This window comes from Prosopis cineraria, unplaced genomic scaffold, assembly GCF_029017545.1.
Source record: "Prosopis cineraria cultivar Desert tree isolate PC_DT_omini unplaced genomic scaffold, ASM2901754v1 PC13, whole genome shotgun sequence".
NCBI classification, from domain to species: domain Eukaryota; kingdom Viridiplantae; phylum Streptophyta; class Magnoliopsida; order Fabales; family Fabaceae; genus Prosopis; species Prosopis cineraria.
This window is the reverse complement of record NW_026555344.1, coordinates 25955309-25961274: the sequence shown is the minus strand read 5'-3', so window position 1 is coordinate 25961274 and position 5966 is coordinate 25955309. Positions and strand designations below refer to the sequence as shown.

Sequence of the window (5966 nt, the reverse complement as noted above, 5' to 3'; positions counted from 1 at the left end):
AAAGAAGCTATAATTATTATATGGATTTATTTTACTCCTCTTTCTAAGTGAACTGATATCAAGATGTTTATATGTTTTAAAAATAAAAAAGATATCTCTTTAACCAAGTAAAATATGGTGTATTTTACATTTTAAAATATATTAATGTATTAATAACTAGTTCAATCACTATTTGACTTGATGCAATCCATCAAAAAGCCTTAACTACTATATGAAACCGTTCCATGGCTGGTTTGACTTTTGTAAAATCAGTCAGGAGTTAAATGCTTATGATTATTTAAAATGTTTAGTTTATTTTAATTATCTTTTTCATGGATTTTGAATTTTATTCCTTAAATTTCTTCACCAAATTTTCCCCCCTAATCATTAGATTTCTAGACTGCTCTTCAAATTCCTGGTCCAACGGGAACTTCATAGATTGAACGCACCTAATCACCTTTTGTCATATCATATGTGACGACAAGGAAGGTTTCATATTCCATTTGGACACGTATTTTGTTGTGAGGATGGTCTTCTCTACTTCAGCGATAGTGGAAGAGGACTCCATTATAATCTGGATGAGAAAAATGTCAAATCTTCCGCGGAACGAACAAAACTTGAGCCTTTGTAGCGTCGTCATTGCTTACACTTGTGTCCGTGTCATGTTCATTGAAATTTCAGTCCTCTAAGGCTTGAATTTCCCTATAAATTCATTTCCTTTTGGCCCAAGTAGCTACGTCTTCAGAGAGAGAGAGAGAGAGAGGGGGAAACGGTGCGCTGAGATTTCGTCTTATCAAGTAATCAAAAAAATGGCGGAAGTGAAGAACAAGCAAGTGGTTCTAAAGGAGTATGTGTCTGGACTCCCCAAGGAATCCGACTTTCAATTGGTTGAAGGTTCCATCGCATTGAAGGTTCCAGAAGGTTCGAACCAGATTCTGCTCAAGAATCTTTACTTATCCTGCGATCCCTACCAGCGAATGATGATGAACGAAACAATTTCTTCCATATTTGGTACTTACACGCTTGGCGCTGTAAGTCTTGCTTTCTGTATTACCCTCTTTTACTGTCATTTTTTTTTTATGAGTGAAATTGTTGATCAGGGACGACACTCTCAATTATTGTCTCTGGTTGGGGGTTCAAACTCACACCCAAAGAAGAGCGGAAGCCTTATTCTGCTTTTAATGTTACTTAAACTATTTTTTTTTCTCATTTTTGTTTTTGGGGAATCGTTCTGCTTCTGAGGTTTCCTTTGATTGCTGGAGATTTTGAGAAACGGAACGTATTGGTTTTGATGAGCTACTTGATAAAATTCTTGTGTAATCGTATGTAATTTCTGTATAAAATTTTCAGAAGTTGGTAGGTTCTGAATCTACTTAAAGTTTGTTGCATGAAGCAGTAGTGATGACTAGGCTTCGAATAATTCTCGGCTGAATTGGGGGAAAAATGAGAGAGTCAAAATTAGCAAATGTATCCATTCACTTTTCTGTACAGATACAAGATGTCATTTTTTCACCAGTCCCTTTTACATCTATCGAGTGTGAGGGTAAACTAGGATAACCTTAGGTTTGACTATTTTTAGATTAAAAAAAAAAACATACTAATCTCTCTTTACATTTTGATATATATATATATAGAAACCTCTCACAATTTAAGTAATTATAATTTTAGAGAAAACATATATATTGAATAGAGGGGAGCTTATTGAAGTCTTCGAACAAGAGGGCGGTCATCTGTAATTCAACCAAACTTGAAAGGTAGTTTAGTGTAATTTGCTTAGTGAATGTTTGGTGACATTTAAAAATATGCTACTACAAAGGCGTAGTTCAAAGCCTGAGGTTTTATTTAGTTTTAGTGTTAGAAATGAACAAGTGATGTGTGATTTGACACGCTGTCTCAGATCCTAATCATGCTGATTTTTCTGGGGCCAGTCTTTGGTCCAGGGAGGTGGATTTGGTGGGTTATACACAAGCTAACACAACTGAATGTAATAATAAAATAAAGCAAAAGAGCACAATAAAAAGAACAACTAATTAAAATTATATACTTGAGGCTTCTTAGAAGAAGAGAATACTTGAAATTCATTTCTTTCTGCTGGAATTAATATTTCTTCAGACAAGGTCAAACTGAAAGATCAGATATTTGGAAGGGGCTCATGATTCTGGCAACACCAAAGCTTCTGATCACGATTTAATCATTTAAAATTAAATTCAGAATGTATGGCATTGAAGTTTTCTTTTGTATTAGAAATGTGCAGCTACTAAACAGTTGTGTTGAATAATTGCAGCCGATACATGGATATGGTGTGGCTAAAGTTCTTGAATCTGGACACCCTGACTATAAAAAGGGTGATTTAGTTTGGGGATATGTTATATGGGAGGAATACAGCTTGGTGCCCCCAACTCAAATACATTTCAAAATTGAGCACAACGATGTCCCGCTTTCCTACTATACAGGAATTCTTGGTATATACTGAAGCATTTCAATTTATTTTGATTATGATTTTTTTGATATGTGTCATCTGAATCCTTATGATGTTTTCATGTGATAAATGGTTTCTTGGTCCCCTGTTTGTTCTAGACGGCACCAGATATTGAAAATTTTCATGCTTATTTGCAGTGATTGTCATTATGCATTTCATTGATGTGGAAGTGGTGGTTTTGGCTGCTCTGTTCCCAGCTATTTTCATTTTATTTTCAGCGGTTACAAGGCTTGAATTGATCTTTGATGCTTTAACTTTATTGGCTGACTCGCTTCCACTTGGAGAAGAACATCTATGGCAGCCCTAATACTTTTCAGCAACTGGCAGTCAAATGATTTTATATCTCCATTACAACTGTGTTCTGATATTTTCTCTATTTACTTTATATGATTTTGTTATGCTTCTATTTCTTTTTTGAGCACACAAGTTTCTGAAGATTGAATCTTGGCCAGCTTCCATGTTTCTGCTTTGTAGTTGCATAGCTTATCTTGATTGTCCTGCTTGTTCTGATTAATGCTCTTTTCTTGATAAATATTGACTTTATCCAAGTTCCAAAATCCAAGTTCCAAAGTGAGAAAAGAAGACATGTATGACTAGGAAAATGCTGTGCATATCACTTGTACTTCTTTCGTTGCATTCTTTAAACCGCCATTCTGATATTAAGTAATAAATGTATAATGGAGTTGTATTTATTTTATTTGTGCTTATTTTCTTAGCATAACTGTCTTCTTTTCTTCCTCCATAGGTATGCCAGGAATGACTGCATATGCTGGTTTCTTTGAAATTGGATCTCCCAAGAAGGAAGATCGTGTTTTTTGTCTCATCTGCATCTGGTGCAGTCGGTCAACTTGTTGGGCAATTAGCGAAACTTCTAGGCTGTTATGTCGTCGGAAGTGCTGGTAGTAAAGAGAAGGTACGGTTCTGGTCGATGCTGTTATACTTAGGAACTTGTCGAGATCAATATGACTCCCAATTTCAATCCTCTATATTCATTAAGTTAACTGTATACAGCATACTTAGAGAGGTATACAGAGAAGAAAAATGCAAAAAGTGGAAGTGGGTCTTACACAGTTACTTTTTTTATGTCGTTTTCTCTTTAAATACATGACTGCATGATCAAAAATGGATTCAATTTGGTATGACTTCCTCCTTATTAGCCAATTATTATATTATTGCAAAAGGACCATCTTACATGTTCATTCACTTATGATGAAGTTCAAGAATGGACAGACTTGTGTTTCGATTGGATATTCCTTCTCAGTGAAACTAGGGAAGCATTTAATTATTAGTACCATAATGCATCATAATCCAACATATGTAGTTGCTGCTTGCTTCTTTTTTGATTTTAAAATAGAATCAAATTCCTTTGCAGGGGTATGATTGAGACGAACAAAATCCATCTGTTTTTTTGTCTGTTCTTCCCATTTCATGAATTTTCTGCCTTTTACAATTAGGTGGAGCTATTGAAAAATAAATTAGGATTTGATGAAGCTTTTAACTACAAGGAAGAACCTGACTTGGACGCAGCATTGAAAAGGTCAGTGTCTAATAACTTTATTTTAGACCTAGCAATTTAAATCAAGTCCAATGTAGATCATTTAAGTCCAAATAAATTTCTGAATGTAAAGTAAGTCCCTTGGTGCTTGAGTGACATGTTGATATTTTGATATTTTGTAACTTTGTTTCCCAAATTTGCAATTACGTTTGGTTGAATTTGCAACTCATTTTTCCAATCTTAATAGAGAATGCAAATCTTAATGATTAAATTTGAAAACAATCATGTCATTATTTGAACACTTTCATGAATTTGCAACTTTGTTTTCCAAATGTGCAATTTCGTCCTGTTTAATTTGCAACTCGTTTTTTTTAATTTTAATAATGAACACAAATTTTAATGATTAAATTTGAAAACAAAATTATGTCATTATTTGAACACTTCCAAGAATTTGCAACTTTGTCTTCCAAATTTGTAATTCGGTCGTCTTGAATTTGCAACTTAATTTTTTAATTTTAATAAGGCACACGAATCGTAATGATTAAATTTGAAAAGTAACATGTTATTATTTGAATGCTTTTAGGAATTTGCAACTTGCTTTCCTGATTTTAATGAGAAACAAAAATCTTAATGATTAAATTGGAAAAGTGACATATTATTTAAATACTTCCAAAAAATTTTAACTGTATCCTAAATTTGCAATTTTGTCTTGCTAAATTTGTGACTTATTTTTTCAATTTTAAAGGAGAACAAAAATCTTGATTAAATTTTAATAGGGAATTTGCAACTTGTTCTCCCTTTTTTATTGATATAAACTGATTGTATTATGTAAAAATATCAGTTGAGGAACTTTACATTTTAAAATTTGTTTGGACTTGAATAAAATGATCTCATTGGGACTTTAGTGTCATTACCCCTTTAAGTTACTTCCCCATTTAACAATGATGCACTCTAGAAGCTCATGGATATGGATTTACATCTCAGGTACTTCCCAGAAGGCATTGACCTTTACTTTGAGAATGTCGGGGGTAAAACACTCCAAGCAGTACTTTTGAACATGAGAGTCCACGGGCGAATAGCCGTTTGTGGAATGGTCTCACAGTATAATCTTGATCGACATGAAGGCATAACAAATTTGGTGCAGCTCATTTTTAGGAGAATTCGTATGCATGGATTTAGTGTACATGATCATTATCACCTCTATCCCAAATTCTTGGAGTTCATTCTACCTCTTATCAAGCAAGGGAAAATAGTGTATTTGGAAGACATAGTTGAAGGCCTTGAGAATGGCCCTGCAGCTTTGGTTGGCCTCTATAGTGGTCGCAACATTGGAAAACAAGTCGTCGTTATTGCTCATGAGTAATGTCAGGGATGCAGATCCTCTACATTCAGTAAGTACGTGCATTTTGTAGATGTAGATCGTTGCAACAGAAAGAAGTGCTCTCTAAGTGAATTTGGCTACATGGATCATACAATGCATTCATTTAGTAAGTTTATCTTGTTGATTTAGAGGGCTAATAAAAACGTAAGATGTGGGTGAAGATAGGAAAAATGAGTATTGCATAGGCATGTTTGGTATACAGAAAAATGTTTTCTAAAACAGAAATTAAAGATACATCTAGAAAGAAAATAAAATAGGTGCATTTTTCTTTTTCTTTTTCTTTTTTTGGCAAAGACTTTTCTACCTACTAAACATTACTTGTGTGTCTTATCTGTTTCTTAAATGTATGATGATGCATTATAGTAGAGATTATTATTGTATCTGGAGTTGCCTTCTTGGTTGATTTCCAATGTATGTTCTTTTTAATATCAAATATGGATATGTAGCAATGATGTTTTTTGGTAAATAAGGCCTTGGTTTGCTATTTGTTAATTCAAAGGTTCATGTCTTGCAAATGGGGCAACAATTAGCAAATTGTCTTGTACATGTAATTTACACTTGCCTTGTGATTTCAAACAATATTAAAATGTTTTGAAACGAGGAAGACAGATAGAAAGCGGAAAGTGTTTTTT

At 33.7% G+C, this 5966-nt stretch overlaps 1 pseudogene; it reads left to right on the top strand.

Annotated features, from left to right (window-relative positions):
* Positions 1-588: 588 nt before the first annotated feature.
* On the top strand, positions 589-5735 carry LOC129290381 (2-alkenal reductase (NADP(+)-dependent)-like; annotated as a pseudogene).
* Positions 5736-5966: the final 231 nt, after the last annotated feature.